The sequence below is a fragment of the Hoplias malabaricus genome, chromosome 2 (genome assembly GCF_029633855.1).
Source record: "Hoplias malabaricus isolate fHopMal1 chromosome 2, fHopMal1.hap1, whole genome shotgun sequence".
Lineage (NCBI taxonomy): Eukaryota > Metazoa > Chordata > Actinopteri > Characiformes > Erythrinidae > Hoplias > Hoplias malabaricus.
Genome location: NC_089801.1, coordinates 56,387,506 through 56,409,523, shown reverse-complemented (window position 1 = coordinate 56,409,523; position 22,018 = coordinate 56,387,506). Strand labels below are relative to the sequence as shown.

Below are 22,018 nucleotides of genomic sequence, written 5' to 3'. Positions count from 1 at the left end.
AGAGAGAGAGAGAGAGAGAGAGAGAGAGAGAGAGAGAGAGAGAGAGAGAGAGAGAGAGAGAGAGAGAGAGAGAGAGAGAGAGAGAGAGAGAGAGAGAGAGAGAGAGAGAGAGAGAGAGAGAGAGAGAGAGAGAGAGAGAGAGAGAGAGAGAGAGAGAGAGAGAGAGTCTCAATGCTACACACAGGATAGAGAGAGAGGAGTTAAGTCCCAATCAGTCTGCAGTGGTTCCCTCCATTCTTGCTGAAGTTATAAGTTTGTGTTTCAGCCTGAACTGTGATGTTAATGAGGCACAGCCAATAAGAATGGAGATCATTTACATATACCTGTCCTAAGGACACATTCTGATTTTAAATGCTGGTTTATATTGTGAAGGTCCATGTAAAACCGTACGCTGGGGTTCACGTAGGGGTCATCCAACACGTTACTGTACTGAGCATGGGCACTAGGGGGCAGCATCCAGACTCGAGTCATTAAAGGAGCTGGAGAGTCAGGCGCTGGACCTGACGCACAGTTGTGTGTAGATCCACTCAGGGTGCAGCTGGAGACCTGGAGGGGGCAGCTCAGTGCATCTGAGAGACTCCTCCCAGAGCCAGCCGTGAGGGACCCAGCCGAGAAACATGAATTCAGAGGCAAAATAAAATACACTAAAAATGAATTTGTAGTATATTTATATTAATCATTCACAATAATCATAACTCATTATAAACACACCCCGCTCCTGGACACTGAGGAATATAGGAAAGCAGGGACAACCCTGGTGGAGTACAACAGAATGTCATCCACATTTAACCTATCCATGGCAGTGGATGGGTTAAATACACTCTCTCTCACACACACACACACACACACGCACAGAGATGCACTAGGGGCGGTAAACACAGCCAGAGCGGTGGGCAGCCATCCTAGCACCCAGAGGGCAGTTTGGAGTTAGGTGTCTTGATCAAGGGCATGTCAGCTGTGGATGTTGAGGGAGGAGACCGTGCTCTTTATTCACTCCCCCATCACTAATTTTCCTGCCGGTCGTTGAGATGGAACCAATGACCTTCTGAACACAAACCCACTTCTCTAAACATTAGGTCACAGATGCCCCTTATGCACAGTGTGACTACACAGTTTGTTACACGTTTGATGCTGAGTATGTGAGGACTGTCCACTTGCTTTAGGGCTTAGCTGCCTGTGGTTCCCTGGGTTCTATGGTGTGTGAGGACTGTCCACTTGCTTACTTGGGAACAAACCAGCAATCTTTCGGTTCCAAGCCCTCTAACCATTAGGCAACAGCTGCCCAGGCACTACCTGCTACTTCAGTTTGGAGGTTAAGTTGTCTCATGCCAGGGGAGTCCCTGGTCTCTGATTTTCAGGGTTCCTCAGAGTCAGGGGGCTGGTTCCGTGGCTCAACAGGCCTGTGGTCCCACACCTGACACAAGTCTATTAGACAAATCTCATACCACCTTAACACTTATATTTACCTTTCCAAACACAGACCTAGGCCTGTGTAATCACTCTATGGCTCAGGGCTGGGCAGTAACGCTGCTATGAGGTGGTTTATGGTGTTTGTGAACCATCAGGACTCTGGACTTTGGTTTGGCTGGACACAGTGCTGTCAGCCGGCGCTCTGCGCAGATGGACTTGATTAAAAACACAGTGTAAACAGGTTTAATAAAGACAAGGTGCTGTAAACACCAAGTGATACAGCAGGCACATGGTGGGTCCTACAGGTACGACCTGTAGGAACATGGTGTTCATTCACAGAGCACTTCTTCAACAGGTTTTTCTAGGAGGGTACATCACCTCAGGGGACATTTGAGCCTATCCAATAGTAGAGGAGCTAAAGCTGCATTCATGTTACCTGGCTGAAATATCTCTAATTTTTTGCTTGTGACATAGATGTGATAAAATCTGGGAGACATTTTAGCTGAACTCTGTGCAGCAGTAAAAGCAGACTATTATAAAGGTATCAAGCTGCCACCATTTTAGAGACAGACTTGTTCAAATCAAAGACCGATCCGCCAAATCCCATCCGTGCAAAACATCAGAACTGATGAATGAGGCTTGTAATGTGAACGTACCTAAGTGATGCTGCTATTGGACTTCTATGATTAAGTTATCCAGATAAAAGCTCCCTGGGACAGTCAATCATATTTCTTGTAATTTTTACACAGTTCAGCTCTGTTTTTCCTGAACGATGCTCCATAGAGTGGGCCTCACAAGGGCAGCCATGTTGGATTAAATAGACCCCCACAGCTGGACACTCTCTGGGAGCTTAGGGAGCCTCCTCCAAGTTCACCAGTGTCCACCCCCTTCCCAGACGATCCACCCTCGTCCCCTCACCACACGCCAGCCATTTGGTTGAGAGTGTGGATTATTGGAGACAGGAACAGTCAGGAGGACTGAGAGAGGGACCACAGGTTGCCAGATTGGTGCTGTTTAAGTGCTGCAGCGCTTTACCTGGTGGAACCCGGTGGAGCGCTGGAACAGTGGAACTGTGCTAAAGCTGAAGATCTGGACTTGGGCAAAGTGCTGAAAGAAAGACTTTGATGTAAAGGAGTGAACATTAACGTCCCTTTCCTGTCTCTAAACATCCCTTTCCTGTCTCTAATGTTCTAAACATGAATGTTTTAAAACCCCAGTTTATGCTTCTGTGTAACTGTATGCTTCCTGGCACCTCATGTAACCTCTGCTCCGTCCCAGACATCACCCTCCTCCCTACAGAGTACACTTTAAAGATTTATAAAAGTAATAGAACTCGACCTCTGCATTGTGTACTACAGAGTGTAGAGGGAGAAGTTTAAGAAGCCTAGTGGCGTGAATGTGTAACTGCAGGACAATAACACAGAAGTATAAAAAATAAACACTGAACAATAGATATAATCTTCAGAGTGCTAGGTAACAAATATATTGTTAAATCCTTAAATTTCAGATTAGGAACTGAGTCACATTATCCAGTGTAGTAGAAACTGTGAATATATAGAATGTTAAAAGCTAACTGATTTACAGTGTCCAGTGTTCTAGGTAATTGTTAGTAGGCGACTTTGGAATGTGTGTGTGTGTGTGTGTGTGTGTTACAGACTGACTCTGGATCAGACTGAACTGAACTAGGTGCTGTAATAAACACAGGTGTAATTATATAACTCTGATCTCAGATCAATGGTGGCGCGGTGGCACAGCAGGTAGTGTCGCAGTCACACAGCTCCAGGGACCCGGAGGTTGTGGGTTAGAATACTAGGACATACTAACTACTAGGTAATTGTAAGAACCCTAGGGTACACTAAGCACTAGGTAAATGAAAGAATCTAACCATGTTCTATGTACTAGGTCATTTGAAGTGTCCCAGGCTCTGGACCCACCGCGACCCTGAATTGGATAAGCGATTACAGATAATGAATGAATGGTCCCGCTATAACCTTGCGTCCATCTCTCTGCAACCTGCTCCTGGAGGGCATGAGAGAAATGCAATTTTTTGTCAGTTGGCGAAGATCCATTATTGCGTTGAAGTCTCACAGGATTTCAGGTGAGTGATTTATAAATTATGACCATAAAATATATATTTTAGTACATTTTCGAATGTATATGTTGTATACTGTATACCTACTACCATAGTCCCCATTTACAGACAATTCTGGGTAGATACCTCAGTATTTTTGCTTAGTTTATCTGCATTATTTGTACAATTGATGTTAGCTAGCAATAGTTAGCTAACGTTACTGAACAGAACGTATAACTCCGGAATTTTAAATTTTAAAGAATTTTAAAAACCCTTTAATCCGTGAAAGTTTTTTTTTTGATTGATCAATGTTCTATATAAAACCATTTTGATTACTAAATAACCATTTCAAACTTACCTCTAACACACACTATCAATCCTCTCACACACCCCATCTTACCCTCTCACACTATCAAACCCTTTTACACACACTATTGAATTTCTCACACACACCATCAAATTCTCTCACACTAACCAATAAACTCTCTCTCACTCACACCATCAAATCCTCTCATTCGCACCATCAATTCTTTCACACACAACATTCGATAATGTGTGTGAGAGGTAAGTGAAATTTGGACTAAACGGCCTGTCATAAATAACCCTTGAAAAACCATTGTTTTTAAGTTGAAATATTTCCAATAAATAAGAAAATTAAAACTGTAAACTATACAATTCTTTTCATAGGTCAAGTATCTTCCCTTGGAGATTCAGTAAGATGTACAATGCGCACATTCGCACAATGGCATCCTCAAGAATGTCTGAAAGGAAAAACGGAAAATTTAACTTCAGAATCTAACCATTTACAGAGTAATAATGAGTGAGTGTATTTCTCCGCGTCTGCAGCAGACATTGAGGCTCACATAGCTGGAACTCTGAAGCATGCACCAGGGATTGTGCGGCGAAAAAGCGAATGTAAGTAAAAATCTAGTGAAACATGCAGTGTGTAAGATTTAGGGGATTTATTAGCAGAAATGCAATATAGAGTAGAAAACCATATGCTTATTAGAGTATAATTACCTGTAACTACAAATCTGTGTGCAAGAAGCATTATGAGAAGCATCATTAGGTATTAGAAGTAGGGATGCACAGATTTTTTATTTTTTGGGCCGATACAATAACCAAAAATTAGCATCTTGGATATTTATGTTTTTGTAATTAAAGCAAATTCACCTTGGATTAAAGTAAAATAAATTATTTTTAGTGTGGGTTGTCACAGGATAAGCTTTTTCTTCAGTATTTGTACATTTCTGTACTTTTTATTTGATCTTTTAAGTTTATTAGTTGCAGGTCCGTGTCCATTTTGGTCATTCTATTTTCTTTTTAAAAACAGATATTAAAAAATGAAAAATGGGTGGATATTTGATTTTCATTTTATATTCTAAATCCATATAATGTAAAAATTAACAATATTTCTTTTTTTTCTTTGAAATCAAAACATAAATATTTGCAAATGGTAAGAAACAGAAAAACAGTCTATCTTTATTTTTCTCAAACCCAAGTTTAACACCACCGTCAAGGCAACTCAAGGTGTGTAAATACAATGTGCTCACTTTAAATTTTTTTATGTTTGCTCTTGTACGTTTACTGTTTTCAAACCTGTTAGTAAGTATGGCTTTAGATCTACACTCTGAAACAATTGTACACATGGCAAGAGGGGACTATTCTTCAGCCATCTCTGCGATATTTCACATTGTTATTGAACCGGAGTTTAATATAATATAATATGTGTCATTATAAATAATGGTACATAAATATATGAAATAAGTAATACATGTTTTGCCTCATTAAAGTAATTTGAATAGAAAACTAATCATAATGACTTGTTAATTTTAGTCAAATATATTATTGCATGCATAGTGATGTAATAGAAACATCGTTGCTCAAACATGGGTTTCTGATTCTCTATCTTTTCTGAAGCATATGTTGTGTACTCTGTAATTAAAAAAAAAATGTAATGTGTGAAACAAAACTATGCCATAAGTACATTATCATGTAATTTTGTTGAAATATGAAAACAAAATGGATGACAGAGATTAAATTATGATATCTAGTTTTTTAAGTGCCTCTGTTCTGGCCACAGTAATGTCCATATTTTGTAACAGACTAAAATGATTGATGATGTGGATCAGGAAAAATGCACTGACACTATGTTACTATGAGAAATATAGAACAATATTTGCAAAATGTGATGTAACTTCATGTCTACTTTGTGACTATGAATGAGTAATTACGTTTTAGGTTGTCAGAATGTTGCAGAATACATGAAAGGGGCATTCTGGTATGTTGTAAGTCTGTTGCTGAATAAAAGGGTTTCATTTTGACTTTCTGACAATATTTACACAACGTCCCAAATGACTAATGTAGTGGTTTTTACCACGTTGTGAACACGTAGTTGTGTTTGCTGGGAATGTGCAACAGTAACACAAAAACACTTCCTCATTACAGGCGTCATTACTCATATAACATAGAAAAAGGCATAATGCGAACCAATAACATAGGTTCTTATTCCAACAAAGGCATAAAGTATTTTATTATAATATTTCTCCTAAGCAATGCTTATTGCTGTCCTACTTTAGCTTTAACCCTAACGAGAACATTTTTTTCAATTAACGTTATTTTGACTAATTTTCAAAAGTTTAATACTGACAAACAATGAAGTAGTAACGTTATATTTTCCGTAAATAAAAAAACGTAGTATTAACGGATGGTAATAGCGCCTTAATGAGGAAGTGTTTTTGTGTTACTGTTGCACATTCCCAGTTTTACTGTCAGATTTTCAGGAGAGGGAAATCAAATATAAAAATATTTGTATTATTTGTACATGTTAGGGTTTATACAACTGTGCTTTTAATTTAATTTAACACATTACTTTAGTAAACCCTACATCACTTTAGTAAACACAGTAATAAATGTTATATATTGCAGTGTTTTCTGCTGTAAACAGTGTGTGTGTGTGAAATATAAATCCCTAAAGTTTAAATAAAAATAAAAATATTGGGATGTTTTTGGAATTAACATGACGTTTTTGTGCCGTTGTTTCATTCAGCGATGACTGCGTGCCCATTGCTGTAATTGGCTGTTGCCACCTCAGTTCTGTTTTCTGATTGGCTGAGGGCGCTATATTCTGTGAATCTGAACGGTTTCATAACTTTCCTCCAAATAGGTGTTTGGTAACGCGTTTAAAACTCGCTTTAAAGTGTTTAAATCCTGTTTTAAAAGGAAGCATCGTATCTATCTTAATATTTGCCTCTGAGACTGTTGTTGCTTGTGTGTTTTCAGGACTGAAGGGTCTGCTATGGGTTCTCAGTGGCTCGGTTCTGCAGAAACATGGACCTGTGTCCTGCTGCTGCTCGCTCTGGTTCTGCTGTAAGATCATTATTTCACTCTCTTTTACAGCAAGGGAGCAGAGACATATGCTGTGTCCTAAATGGCTCCCTTTTCATTATTTACTACAGTATTCACTACATAGTGCACTGTTATAGTGAACTGAATTCAGATGGTATTATTTGGACATTAACTCATGCAGGTTTCTACTAAAAACGCTCTGGATTATGGATATGGATGGGATTGTTTGATTGCACTGAAACTTGTGCGCTATGATTTTGGACCCTACTCCAAAATAGTGCACTATAGAGTGAATAGAGTGCACTATAATGCACTAGAGAGTGTCCTGTTCTGTGTATCCCCATTTACAGAATTGTGGGCAGTGTGTGTGTGTGTAAAGACTATGTGTTTGTTACAGGTGTGTAACTGTGCTAAAGCTGAAGATCTGGACTTGGGCAAAGTGCTGAAAGAAAGACTTTGATGTAAAGGAGTGAACATTAACGTCCCTTTCCTGTCTCTAAACATCCCTTTCCTGTCTCTAATGTTCTAAACATGAATGTTTTAAAACCCCAGTTTATGCTTCTGTGTAACTGTATGCTTCCTGGCACCTCATGTAACCTCTGCTCCGTCCCAGACATCACCCTCCTCCCTACAGAGTACACTTTAAAGATTTATAAAAGTAATAGAACTCGACCTCTGCATTGTGTACTACAGAGTGTAGAGGGAGAAGTTTAAGAAGCCTAGTGGCGTGAATGTGTAACTGCAGGACAATAACACAGAAGTATAAAAAATAAACACTGAACAATAGATATAATCTTCAGAGTGCTAGGTAACAAATATATTGTTAAATCCTTAAATTTCAGATTAGGAACTGAGTCACATTATCCAGTGTAGTAGAAACTGTGAATATATAGAATGTTAAAAGCTAACTGATTTACAGTGTCCAGTGTTCTAGGTAATTGTTAGTAGGCGACTTTGGAATGTGTGTGTGTGTGTGTGTGTGTGTTACAGACTGACTCTGGATCAGACTGAACTGAACTAGGTGCTGTAATAAACACAGGTGTAATTATATAACTCTGATCACAGATCAATGGTGGCGCGGTGGCACAGCAGGTAGTGTCGCAGTCACACAGCTCCAGGGACCTGGAGGTTGTGGGTTAGAATACTAGGACATACTAACTACTAGGTAATTGTAAGAACCCTAGGGTACACTAAGCACTAGGTAAATGAAAGAATCTAACCATGTTCTATGTACTAGGTCATTTGAAGTGTCCCAGGCTCTGGACCCACCGCGACCCTGAATTGGATAAGCGATTACAGATAATGAATGAATGGTCCCGCTATAACCTTGCGTCCATCTCTCTGCAACCTGCTCCTGGAGGGCACGAGAGAAATGCAATTTTTTGTCAGTTGGCGAAGATCCATTATTGCGTTGAAGTCTCACAGGATTTCAGGTGAGTGATTTATAAATTATGACCATAAAATATATATTTTAGTACATTTTCGAATGTATATGTTGTATACTGTATACCTACTACCATAGTCCCCATTTACAGACAATTCTGGGTAGATACCTCAGTATTTTTGCTTAGTTTATCTGCATTATTTGTACAATTGATGTTAGCTAGCAATAGTTAGCTAACGTTACTGAACAGAACGTATAACTCCGGAATTTTAAATTTTAAAGAATTTTAAAAACCCTTTAATCCGTGAAAGTTTTTTTTTTGATTGATCAATGTTCTATATAAAACCATTTTGATTACTAAATAACCATTTCAAACTTACCTCTAACACACACTATCAATCCTCTCACACACCCCATCTTACCCTCTCACACTATCAAACCCTTTTACACACACTATTGAATTTCTCACACACACCATCAAATTCTCTCACACTAACCAATAAACTCTCTCTCACTCACACCATCAAATCCTCTCATTCGCACCATCAATTCTTTCACACACAACATTCGATAATGTGTGTGAGAGGTAAGTGAAATTTGGACTAAACGGCCTGTCATAAATAACCCTTGAAAAACCATTGTTTTTAAGTTGAAATATTTCCAATAAATAAGAAAATTAAAACTGTAAACTATACAATTCTTTTCATAGGTCAAGTATCTTCCCTTGGAGATTCAGTAAGATGTACAATGCGCACATTCGCACAATGGCATCCTCAAGAATGTCTGAAAGGAAAAACGGAAAATTTAACTTCAGAATCTAACCATTTACAGAGTAATAATGAGTGAGTGTATTTCTCCGCGTCTGCAGCAGACATTGAGGCTCACATAGCTGGAACTCTGAAGCATGCACCAGGGATTGTGCGGCGAAAAAGCGAATGTAAGTAAAAATCTAGTGAAACATGCAGTGTGTAAGATTTAGGGGATTTATTAGCAGAAATGCAATATAGAGTAGAAAACCATATGCTTATTAGAGTATAATTACCTGTAACTACAAATCTGTGTGCAAGAAGCATTATGAGAAGCATCATTAGGTACTAGAAGTAGGGATGCACAGATTTTTTATTTTTTGGGCCGATACAATAACCAAAAATTAGCATCTTGGATATTTATGTTTTTGTAATTAAAGCAAATTCACCTTGGATTAAAGTAAAATAAATTATTTTTAGTGTGGGTTGTCACAGGATAAGCTTTTTCTTCAGTATTTGTACATTTCTGTACTTTTTATTTGATCTTTTAAGTTTATTAGTTGCAGGTCCGTGTCCATTTTGGTCATTCTATTTTCTTTTTAAAAACAGATATTAAAAAATGAAAAATGGGTGGATATTTGATTTTCATTTTATATTCTAAATCCATATAATGTAAAAATTAACAATATTTCTTTTTTTTCTTTGAAATCAAAACATAAATATTTGCAAATGGTAAGAAACAGAAAAACAGTCTATCTTTATTTTTCTCAAACCCAAGTTTAACACCACCGTCAAGGCAACTCAAGGTGTGTAAATACAATGTGCTCACTTTAAATTTTTTTATGTTTGCTCTTGTACGTTTACTGTTTTCAAACCTGTTAGTAAGTATGGCTTTAGATCTACACTCTGAAACAATTGTACACATGGCAAGAGGGGACTATTCTTCAGCCATCTCTGCGATATTTCACATTGTTATGGAACCGGAGTTTAATATAATATAATATGTGTCATTATAAATAATGGTACATAAATATATGAAATAAGTAATACATGTTTTGCCTCATTAAAGTAATTTGAATAGAAAACTAATCATAATGACTTGTTAATTTTAGTCAAATATATTATTGCATGCATAGTGATGTAATAGAAACATCGTTGCTCAAACATGGGTTTCTGATTCTCTATCTTTTCTGAAGCATATGTTGTGTACTCTGTAATTAAAAAAAAAATGTAATGTTGTGCCTATACGTGAAGTGCAGATGGCTTCACCATCAGTTTCCAATCCCTTTCTTCTTCATAACAATGTGAAATAGCCCCAGAGATGGCAGTAGAATAGTCTCCTCTTGCCATGTGTACAATTGTTTCAGAGTGTGGATCTAAAGACATCCTTCTAACTAACTAACTAAGTATTAAAGCAAACATAAAAAAAATATTAAAGTGAGCGCCTTGTATTTACCTTGAGTTGCCTTGATGACGGTGTTACACTTAGGTTTGAGAAAAATAAAAAGACGGACTGTTTTTCTTTTTCTTACTCTGTGCGAATATTTAAGTTTTGATTTCTAAAAATAAATATTCTTGATTTGGATTTGGAGTATGAAATGAAAATCAAATAACCATTCATTTTAATTTTTTAATATCTGTTTTTAAAATGAAAAAAATAGAATGACCAAAAAGTACATGGACCCTCCAGTGTATGTAACAGCTAAATGATTTATGTTTATAATAGGTAAACAAAAAAGAGAGATTGGTTTGTATTCGTTGTATTTCTATTCAAGGCAAAAAGTTCAACAAAAAATGACTGCAGACTGTGCATATACTAGTGACTGTGTGGTAAGACTCAGTAAAGTTGTCATTTCTAATAGGTACTTCATAAATCCAACAGTTATCAATTCAGAGTTTACCATACTATGTACCTATGAAATATAAAGTGATATTACTGTATAGTTTTTGAGTAAATGGCATCCGAAATCTCACATTTTTAAATGGTTTTTAATGATCGGTCAATTTCCATGCTTCATAAAATTGTCATTTCTAATATGTAGTCCATATAAGCATGAGATCTCAGCTCAATATTTATCACACTATGTTCTTATGAAATATACATTTATTTTAACTTTGTAGGTGGTAGGTCAGGAGGGATTTTAGCATGTTTAGGCACTTGGTGCATTAGTATCTCCTTCCATTCAGAGTGATATTTTCTAGTTAGGGCATATTTGTTATGAAGGTAAAATTTAAAAATCAAGGTATATTTCATTAAATATATTTCAACAAAAAAATACATATATCCTTTATTATTTATATTATTATTAAGCTATAGACATTACCACACATTACACACACATACAATAATTAATTTCCAACTGTCTACATTTTCTGTTTTATGTGTGGGATAGCTTACATCACATCAGAGAAATTCTGAAAAGCTAAACAGAAAAGACTGTAAATGGTTTCTATTTAAAAGTGCCTAAATTATTTAATGCTCTTAGATCTTCTGTAAGGTTATTATAATGTTTAGGGGAATAATAGAAAACACAGCTTCTCTGCATTCAAACTTGTGACCAAACTACTTGCTTTGTGCAAGAAGCGGCATCTTGTCATTATAATGTGTTAGTAACAACTTCCCATTGCAAAGTCTCAGCAGTCGTTTGACAGCTAAAACATACTTTTAGGAGGCAAAAACAGTGCACAGCTTCCATTCGGTCCTTGCACCAGTCAGATGTCAGTCACGTTTACTGTTAACTTTTCACATTTCCAGTCCCAGATACTCGAGTCCTCACCTAGGACCGGTTCTGGAACTGGATGGTCAAGAAGCTCATAGCTGGTTTACTTTTACATACAAGAACTTACAAACTTGGAAAGGGGAGTAATGCCATAAGCTGAAGCAGTCACATTACAAAAGGAACCAATCACACAATCCCACTAAGTAAGGACAGATATCTCTGCATTAAAAAAAAAACAAGGAATGGGCCCCACTAAAAACTTGGAGAGGTGCAGAGAAGATGGGGATTGTTCTGAGAGCCATGTACAGCAGAAGGGAGGGATTTTCCATTTCACTGCTAGATGTCACTAAATCTTACACAGTGCTCCTTGTATTTTCTATTCTATTGAATTATAGGGATAGAAGCAATGCTCATCACTTGTGAATTGTCTCTTTTATTTTCCCTACAGCCTTTGGTGAACCCAGGCCCAGTGGAATCTGAAATGTAGCCAATGATTTCATTAGTTCATATATATGATATATATATAGTAGTTGAACCTAGTTATTTATGTTACTTTTGTTACTCCAGAGTTTATAAGGCTCATACTCTATCATTTCTTTACTTCTACATGAAAATTTTCCAACCTCACTGTTCCTTAGAATTCAACTGTTTTTGTTGTATAAATAAATGAACTTTGTTCTGACTGACTCCTGTTTATTGTGCTCTGAATTTAAAATGCAGTTTGCTCTTAACTTTAATGTGAGTGGATGGAGCTTAACTGTTGTAAAGAGTATGTGTTTGTTTGTGTGTGTGTGTGTGTGTGTGTTGTTGTGTATAATGTGTATAAACATGCATCCTCTATTTGTAAAAATATTTTTGATTAAACTGCATTATGAATTTTATTGTGATTGTCTGATATGTATTATTTATTATGTTTGTGTAATGCTTGTAGTTATGTTTTGCATCATTCTAATTTTGGAAACAAAACTATGCCATAAGTACATTATCATGTAATTTTGTTGAAATATGAAAACAAAATGGATGACAGAGATTAAATTATGATATCTAGTTTTTTAAGTGCCTCTGTTCTGGCCACAGTAATGTCCATATTTTGTAACAGACTAAAATGATTGATGATGTGGATCAGGAAAAATGCACTGACACTATGTTACTATGAGAAATATAGAACAATATTTGCAAAATGTGATGTAACTTCATGTCTACTTTGTGACTATGAATGAGTAATTACATTTTAGGTTGTCAGAATGTTGCAGAATACATGAAAGGGGCATTCTGGTATGTTGTAAGTCTGTTGCTGAATAAAAGGGTTTCATTTTGACTTTCTGACAATATTTACACAACGTCCCAAATGACTAATGTAGTGGTTTTTACCACGTTGTGAACACGTAGTTGTGTTTGCTGGGAATGTGCAACAGTAACACAAAAACACTTCCTCATTACAGGCGTCATTACTCATATAACATAGAAAAAGGCATAATGCGAACCAATAACATAGGTTCTTATTCCAACAAAGGCATAAAGTATTTTATTATAATATTTCTCCTAAGCAATGCTTATTGCTGTCCTACTTTAGCTTTAACCCTAACGAGAACATTTTTTTCAATTAACGTTATTTTGACTAATTTTCAAAAGTTTAATACTGACAAACAATGAAGTAGTAACGTTATATTTTCCGTAAATAAAAAAACGTAGTATTAACGGATGGTAATAGCGCCTTAATGAGGAAGTGTTTTTGTGTTACTGTTGCACATTCCCAGTTTTACTGTCAGATTTTCAGGAGAGGGAAATCAAATATAAAAATATTTGTATTATTTGTACATGTTAGGGTTTATACAACTGTGCTTTTAATTTAATTTAACACATTACTTTAGTAAACCCTACATCACTTTAGTAAACACAGTAATAAATGTTATATATTGCAGTGTTTTCTGCTGTAAACAGTGTGTGTGTGTGAAATATAAATCCCTAAAGTTTAAATAAAAATAAAAATATTGGGATGTTTTTGGAATTAACATGACGTTTTTGTGCCGTTGTTTCATTCAGCGATGACTGCGTGCCCATTGCTGTAATTGGCTGTTGCCACCTCAGTTCTGTTTTCTGATTGGCTGAGGGCGCTATATTCTGTGAATCTGAACGGTTTCATAACTTTCCTCCAAATAGGTGTTTGGTAACGCGTTTAAAACTCGCTTTAAAGTGTTTAAATCCTGTTTTAAAAGGAAGCATCGTATCTATCTTAATATTTGCCTCTGAGACTGTTGTTGCTTGTGTGTTTTCAGGACTGAAGGGTCTGCTATGGGTTCTCAGTGGCTCGGTTCTGCAGAAACATGGACCTGTGTCCTGCTGCTGCTCGCTCTGGTTCTGCTGTAAGATCATTATTTCACTCTCTTTTACAGCAAGGGAGCAGAGACATATGCTGTGTCCTAAATGGCTCCCTTTTCATTATTTACTACAGTATTCACTACATAGTGCACTGTTATAGTGAACTGAATTCAGATGGTATTATTTGGACATTAACTCATGCAGGTTTCTACTAAAAACGCTCTGGATTATGGATATGGATGGGATTGTTTGATTGCACTGAAACTTGTGCGCTATGATTTTGGACCCTACTCCAAAATAGTGCACTATAGAGTGAATAGAGTGCACTATAATGCACTAGAGAGTGTCCTGTTCTGTGTATCCCCATTTACAGAATTGTGGGCAGTGTGTGTGTGTGTAAAGACTATGTGTTTGTTACAGGTATGATTACAGGTGCAGGACTCTACTAAGGAGTTTCGGAATTCCTGGACCTACACCTCTCCCTATCTTCGGAACTGTATTCGAGTACAGAAAGGTGTGTAGTGTGGTAACACACTTATTCCTATCTGGAATGTGTATTCTGCATCTGTGGACGGAGCACTGATCAAAAATAAGTGACCATGGCATTGATTGTTTCCTCCAGGGTTTCCATGGCTTTGATATGGAGTGCTTCAGAAAGTATGGGAGAGTTTGGGCGTGAGTGCAGAAGATTCCCTGTAAATTATTTTAAAATCAGTACACTATGGACCTGTCCTAAACCCTAGTGAGCTGTCGATATAGAGAGCGTTTTACGTCACAGTGTGCACGCTGCTGACAAGTGGGCTGTCCCAGTTCTAAGACATTAAATATGATGCCTGCTGAGATACCTTAATCTGGCCGAATTTTAAGGCGACATTGAACCATTCCTCAGCTAGGAAGGCAATCCCATGAAGCACAACTCCCACAAAAATAATTAAAATGGAAATGGAGCATAATCCATGGCGTCATGAGGTCAGACATCAGTCAAAACGCTGCCAACTTAAACAACTGCCTACTTAGGGATCTCACTAAGATTTGGGACAGACCCTATGTATACACCAATATTAAACCAGGTGAGGTGAGGAATGCTGATGATCCAGTTACAGCGCCTCTTGTCTAGGATGGTTCTTGAAGTTGATGTTGGAAGCAGTAGAAATGGTCAGTGTAAGGATCTGAGTCACGTAGACCAGGGCCATCCTGCCTTCCTCTGATCACAGCAGACTGTAAACCCCACAGAACTGAGTTTTTAGACGCTCTGACCAAACCATCACAGCATGGCCCTCAGATCCCTAGCTGACCATTTGAGGCTAATGAGTGTATATAGAGTTGTCCGGTGCTTGTGGTTTGACCCAGATACTCAAGGCGCTGTAATAAATACGCTCCTGTTTTCTGCTGCAGAATTTACGACGTGAGGCAGCCCGTGATCTGTGTGATGGACAAAGAGGTCATCAAATGCGTCCTGGTCAAAGACTGCTACTCCCTCTTCACCAACAGACGGGTACCACTTCAACCTAACTTCACACTTCAACTAACCTCACACTTTAATCCCAGGGGTATGAGCCTGCCCTGCTGAGGACTCTTAGTCCTTTTCCTCCAAATAAACTCAGGTTCTTGAACTTTTTACATTCAGGATTAGAACCTTGGTGTTCTCCAGTGACCTCTCACCGAGTCTCACAAAGCCCCAGAAAACACACACACATACACACAATATTTTCCTGATTTTATTTCCTCACCATTTTCTGTTTTCAGATCATAAAGCGGAAAATGACTCGTCCAGTTCTGCTGACATGAAGATTCTTTACTCTCTGAGCTCTTTCTGGAACTTATTTATCTCCATGGATGCCGTCATGGTTCCTGCTGAAGAACCAACTAATCTTGTTCCAGCAGAACCTGTTTTAGATGGCAGAATTGTGCTGACACTAAAATTAAATGTTAAACTAAAAAACTAAAAAAATGAAAAGGGCTGGCTCTGGTTCAGGACAGTGAACTCCTCCGAATGTCAGGACACAGCTGTGGTCAGCAGTGGATATGCTGTGGAGAACATGGTTCTGTTTGTTTTTCCAGGACTTCGCTTTGAACGGTGAACTGTACGATGCTCTGTCCGTCGTTACTGACAACGACTGGAGGAGAATCCGCAGCATCCTGTCCCCGTCCTTCACCAGCGGTAGACTGAAGGAGGTGTGTTAGTATGGAACTAATAGGACCACACCAAACTAGCAGTTAATAATTACATTCAGCTCACCCCACTCCTGAGGGTCTCAACCAGCTAAATATGCTAATGTCAGAAACTGGGAAAATACATTACATAACAACACGCTAAATAAAAAAAACGTCATTCACTGAACTGAGCCATTAGTGCTGAGCTGATGAACAGAACTGGAGCAGTAAATACTCTTCTCTGAGTGTTAAATACAAGGAGAGCTTGTTATAGCTAAAGGTTTTTGTTAAAAATTGTTCTGAAGACCTGCAGAAATGAGCAAAATGTAACTGTGTTTTGTAGATGTTTGGCATCATGAAGAGGCATACAGGCACTTTATTAAAAAACCTTCAGAAGACTGCAGAACATCCCTGCAGAACAGGACCGTGGACATCAAAGGGTGACTTTATTAAATATTAAAGGTGCTGTATTCTCCCTTGTCTCCACAGCCCCTGTTCCTTTAAATAATAATTAGCCGCTCGCTGTTCACCCCGACCATGAGCTCCTCCTCCAGCTCCTTCATCCTCGAGAAAACCATCAAAAATCTACACCCCGGGATATGACAGAATATTCCCCTCATGTCAGTTCAGACGGGGTTAATAACCTAGGGTTATATTTACTGCTTGTTTTACAGAAGGTAAAATGCTCAGGAATCTTTTCTGAAACAGGAGTGTACACTCTGGAAAATTGACAGAAATGGTCTGTTTAGAAGGGTTCAAAACACAGAGATACTCCGGGAATAATTACTTTATCCCACGTCCACAGGGAAGATTAATACCTCCAAATAGGGCTTTAGGCAGCACACGGAAAACTGACTGGGGGTTTTGTTTCACAATGTATTTAATGTGGATTTAATATGTATTTAATTAGTTTCACACTGTATTTAACCTGATTACTGCATGTCTGTAATGGTCAGGGTGTTTGGGCCGTACAGTATGGACGTAGTGACCAGCACTGCCTTCAGTGTGGACATCGACTCTTTAAACAATCCCAACGACCCCTTCGTAACCAACGTGAAGAAGCTCACTCTGAATTTCCTCAGTCCAGTCTTCCTCCTCGCTGGTAACTCGCATCTCATACACAAGTCATTAAAGCAACTGTAGGTAATATTTTGACTTTAAACTTTCAACTTACTTAACATTAACAGTTTAAGAGTAACATCGCTGTAGAATGCATCACAAACCAAGACTGAGCCAACTCCCAGTGATTCACTGGACAACTCATTGGCTGACAGTTGATATGAAGTTGATATGACTCCCAAACGCTGGAAGAATCGATTCTTTGGGAGTCGACCCACTTCACTGTGTTGCCCGGCCGCTCTCTCCCCATAAACATCAAACAGAGCATTTTCCTGTTTTTATTTCCTTGTGATTTGCTGTTTTCAAATCTGAAATGGCGTGTAATTTATCAGTCTTTCATTTTTAGGTTTAGTTTTTAAAAATGAAAAATGAAAAACTTTTCATCATTGTTCTTGTCTTTAAATGATTATTTTTAATCAGTTCTTGTCCCAAACTCATTATAAAAGGAATACTTTTGATCATCATTTTTGTTGATGAAATAAACACAGATCCACCAGTGCTTTTCTATTGAGATTTCACACATTGCATTTGGACAGTGTGCAGCGGAGACAGATGTTTCCATACGTGTCCCCTAACGTGTGGCTCGCCTGTCCCCATGTCTCAGTGCTGTTCCCCTTCACAATACCCCTGCTGGAGAAGATGAACTACTCCTTCTTTCCGCTGTCTGTGATAGACTTCTTTATCAACGTCCTGAAGAAGATCAAAGCTGACCGACAGCACAAGGACCACAGGGTACGAATGGTGCTAAAGGTGTTGAGGCTGAGTTTGTTTAGCACCCTTTGCTCTTAGTGAAATCAGAGACCACCCTTTATTTCCTGTCAAAACAGCCATAACAGTCAAGACCAAGAGGGATGTATAAGCGAGTCCAGAGGGGTGTAAAGTTCTCATTAAGTGTTTTTTTACAGAGTCGAGTGGACTTCCTTCAGTTAATGATGGACTCCCAGAAATCAGACACAGGGTGCGAAAAAGAGACAAGCAGAGGTACATTCTTTAATACTCCACTTATTTAAAAATTATGGGGAAGCTGCAGAGTTTCAGGGTCCTGAGTTGGATCCTCCCCACTGCCTGTGTTTACCAGGTTTTGTCTCAGCAGGTCTCACCGATCATGAGATTCTGTCCCAGGCAATGGTCTTCATCTTCGCTGGTTATGAGACGAGTAGCAGCACACTGTCCTTCTTCTTTTACAACATCGCCACAAACCCAGACACAATGAAGAAACTCCAGGAGGAGATTGACCTCACTTGCCCTGATAAGGTAATTCCCTCTGATTACACACAGATTAAACATTTGGACCGAACTCAGAGAGACTCACCTCACCACGCCTTATCTCACATAAACACACTAGCCACGCTAGCCCCAAACTGTACCAGGAGGCTACTCCACAGTTGAGGAGCTTTGTGAGAAAAGGCATGTCCTCCTGCATTATTTTTTCAAAAACAAGGAACTAAGAGTAGAGCAGAGTCCTGAGAACTAAGTATATGTGATGGGTGACTGGGACACACGCCAAGCACGGTAAGATCACGATACACCCAGTCCTTCGTTTTCTCCAGTTCCCCTGTTAGCTCCTAGCTAAATTCCCCATCACACACAACGCCCTCAACACTGTAGGTCACCTGACAGCCCAGTATGCAGGAGGAGAGCTCCAAATGCCCAGGTGCAGTGCTGTCTGCGCTGAACTGGGCAATGAAGGGAGGCAGGGGGGCTCTGACCTGCCCAGAAAGCGAGACAGTTGTACTCCCTAGGACTCCCTGCAAAGTCCTGATGATAGGGTCAAAGTTTAGACAACTGCAGTACTCAGGAGACACACCAATGCTATACCCTCTGACCAATAGCAGTGCACTTATTAGACAACAAAACTTAACAAACAGGAACAGCCATTGGCTCAGGAGCTGCTGAGTGGTTTTCTTTTATTGTCTCACTGTTGAATGTTCCAAACACAGCCATGTGTCATGTAAATGTTATGCATGTGAGTTCTGAATGTTTCTGGCCAGAACAGATGATAAGGTGTTGCGGTTTCAGGTGCATTATCAGGTAAGCAACATCATTTGTCTTGTCCAGATGTGTCCAGACTTCTCTTGTTCTCCTGTAGGCTGCAGTCCATTACGATGCTCTGATGAGTATGGACTATCTGGACGCTGCTCTGAACGAGTCGCTGAGGTTGTTTCCTGTGGTGCCTCGGCTGGAGAGGATTGGTAAGAAAACCGTGGAGATACAAGGTGTCACCATCCCTGAGGGAACCGTGGTGGTAATACCCACATTCGTCCTCCACCGGGACCCGGAGTACTGGCCTGAACCGGAAGAGTTTCACCCTGAGAGGTAGATATTACTGCAGTGTGTAAACTGTGTGTTCTGTTGGTGTCCAGGTTCTCTAAGGAGAATAAGGACAGTGTGGACCCCTATGTGGACAGTGTATAAAGTGTGTTCTGCTGGTGTCCAGGTTCTCTAAGGAGAATAAGGACTGTGTGGACCCCTATGTGTACATGCCGTTTGGAGCTGGACCCAGGAACTGTATCGGGATGAGATTTGCTCAGGTGGCCATGAAGCTGGCCATCGTGGAGATTCTGCAGAGGTTCGATGTCAGCGTCTGTGAGGAGACTCAGGTCAGTGTCTTATAAAATAAAACATTGTTGCAGTCTGCAGAAATTAAACTTAGACACATTTATCTGTGAAATTTCTCAGTGGATCAGAGTAAATTAATGCTTGCATAGCAGACAAAAAAGAAATATAACTTTAGTATCAGCGCTCTTACTGATGTTATACCAAATGTTATATTTTCTTTGTTCAGGTTCCTCTGGAGTTGAGTTCAGGAGTAATTCTGAACCCTACTAAACCCATCATACTCAGATTCAGCCCAAGAATAGCGTTCCAGCCCAGCAACACAAACAACCACAGCCTAATTTAACCTGTTGTTTATTTATAAATCTATACGTTTAGTATAAAATAATGAGATTTTTATTATCATTTCCTTCAGTGTATATTAACCAAAATTTCAAACCATTTCCAATGTATATATATATATATATATATATATATATATATATATATATATATATGAATGCAATATGAAATGGTTTACATAAAACACTACTTTACTTTGTAGAAACACATGGTGTCAGTGTCCACTTATTCAGTATCAGCTGTGAATTTCTTTTGATTATTTACACAGCTACTACCCCTACATATAGTTATAGCACCGAAATACTGATATACACCAGCTACAGCTGTTTACTCCTACATACAGTGACAGCACCAAAATACTGACACACACCAACTACGGCCACTTACTCCTACATACAGTTACAGCACCAAAATACTGATGTAAGGTACTTAGTTTTGTGTTCTGTTTTGTATTGTTTCTTGTTTTTGCTCCCCTCATCATAAGACTGTTTCTCCCTGTCTTGTGTCTGCTTCCTGCTTGTCCTCAGGTCATGTGATACCCTTCCCTTGTGTACCTAGTGTCACGTGTCTTAGTGTTCAGGTGTCTGTTGTTAGTGTGGTCTTTATATTGTCCTGTTCAGTGTTTCTTGTTGTGGGTCATTGGATGTATCAATGTTGTTTGTATGCATTCTGTCTCTGCTTCATGTCTCTCTCTTGTCACATTATATCAAGTTCTGTGTTTAAAGCCTTGTTGAGCCTTGCACTTTGTTTAGCCTTGTTCTGTGTTTAGCCTAACTCAGTGTTCACCCCTTTGTTTAGTATAGCGTTGTTCAGTGTTTAGCTTCTTGTTTAGTGTTTAGTTTTGTTTAGGTTCTCGTTTAGTGTTTAGCTTTGTTTAGCCTGTTTGTTTAGTGCTTACCCAGTAAACAAGGAATGTCCCTGGACGTTCAAAATAGGTCTAAAAGTAGTCTGTCCGTCAAGGACATATTTTAAACGTCAATGGACGTCCAAAATCCATCTTAATAAGTTAAGTGGTGACCAATCAATAACGTCAGTGGACGTCCAAAATGCGTTTTATACAAGTAATTTATTTCGGGACCAATTAATAACATCGATGGACGTCCAAAATACGTCTAATAGTCATCTTTTCAATGTCTGTGTTTGGACGTCTTTTCAACTTTCATTTTCAACCTTAAGTGAATGATTAGACGGCAGTCATTATATTATTTCAATGTTGAATCAGCGGCTAAATGTTTACTGGGTGGCCACTTTTTTAGTGTTTAGTCTGTGTTTAGCTCTTGTGTTTAGTGTCCTAGCCCTTGTGTTTAACCACTCTGTCTAGTTCTGTTGTTGTTATTAAAAGTCTCCTGCACTTACCTCCATTCCTGTTAATATCTCTGTCACCATGACACCCCACATCATTACAACTGACACACACCAGCTGCAGCCATTTACTCCTACATAGAGTTACTGCACCAAAATACTGACACACACCAGCTACAGCCATTTATTCCTACATGCAGTTACAGCAAAAATATCTCCAGCATAATTTTCACAGATATTACATTTTAAACAACACGAGAAATGTCTGAAACAGTGAGTGTTACACACAATTAGACTTTTTCACACGTGGTTTCATGCTGTTGTGCCTCGTCTCACTCAGCCTTATTGTATGGTGATGTGGATGCAGCGAGGTGAGAGTAATAATGCCTGATACAAAAATAATTTAGGAGAAGGCAAATATACAGTATATATATATATATATATATATATATATATATATATATATATATATATATATGTGTGTGTGTGTGTGTGTGTGTGTTAAATGTTTATCCAAAGAATTCTGTGCCGCTCCCTGATTATATAA

At 38.6% G+C, this 22,018-nt stretch overlaps 1 pseudogene; it reads left to right on the top strand.

Annotated features, from left to right (window-relative positions):
- The first annotated feature begins 137 nt into the window (after window positions 1–137).
- On the top strand, window positions 138–20,262 carry LOC136686530 (cytochrome P450 3A27-like; annotated as a pseudogene).
- Window positions 20,263–22,018: the final 1,756 nt, after the last annotated feature.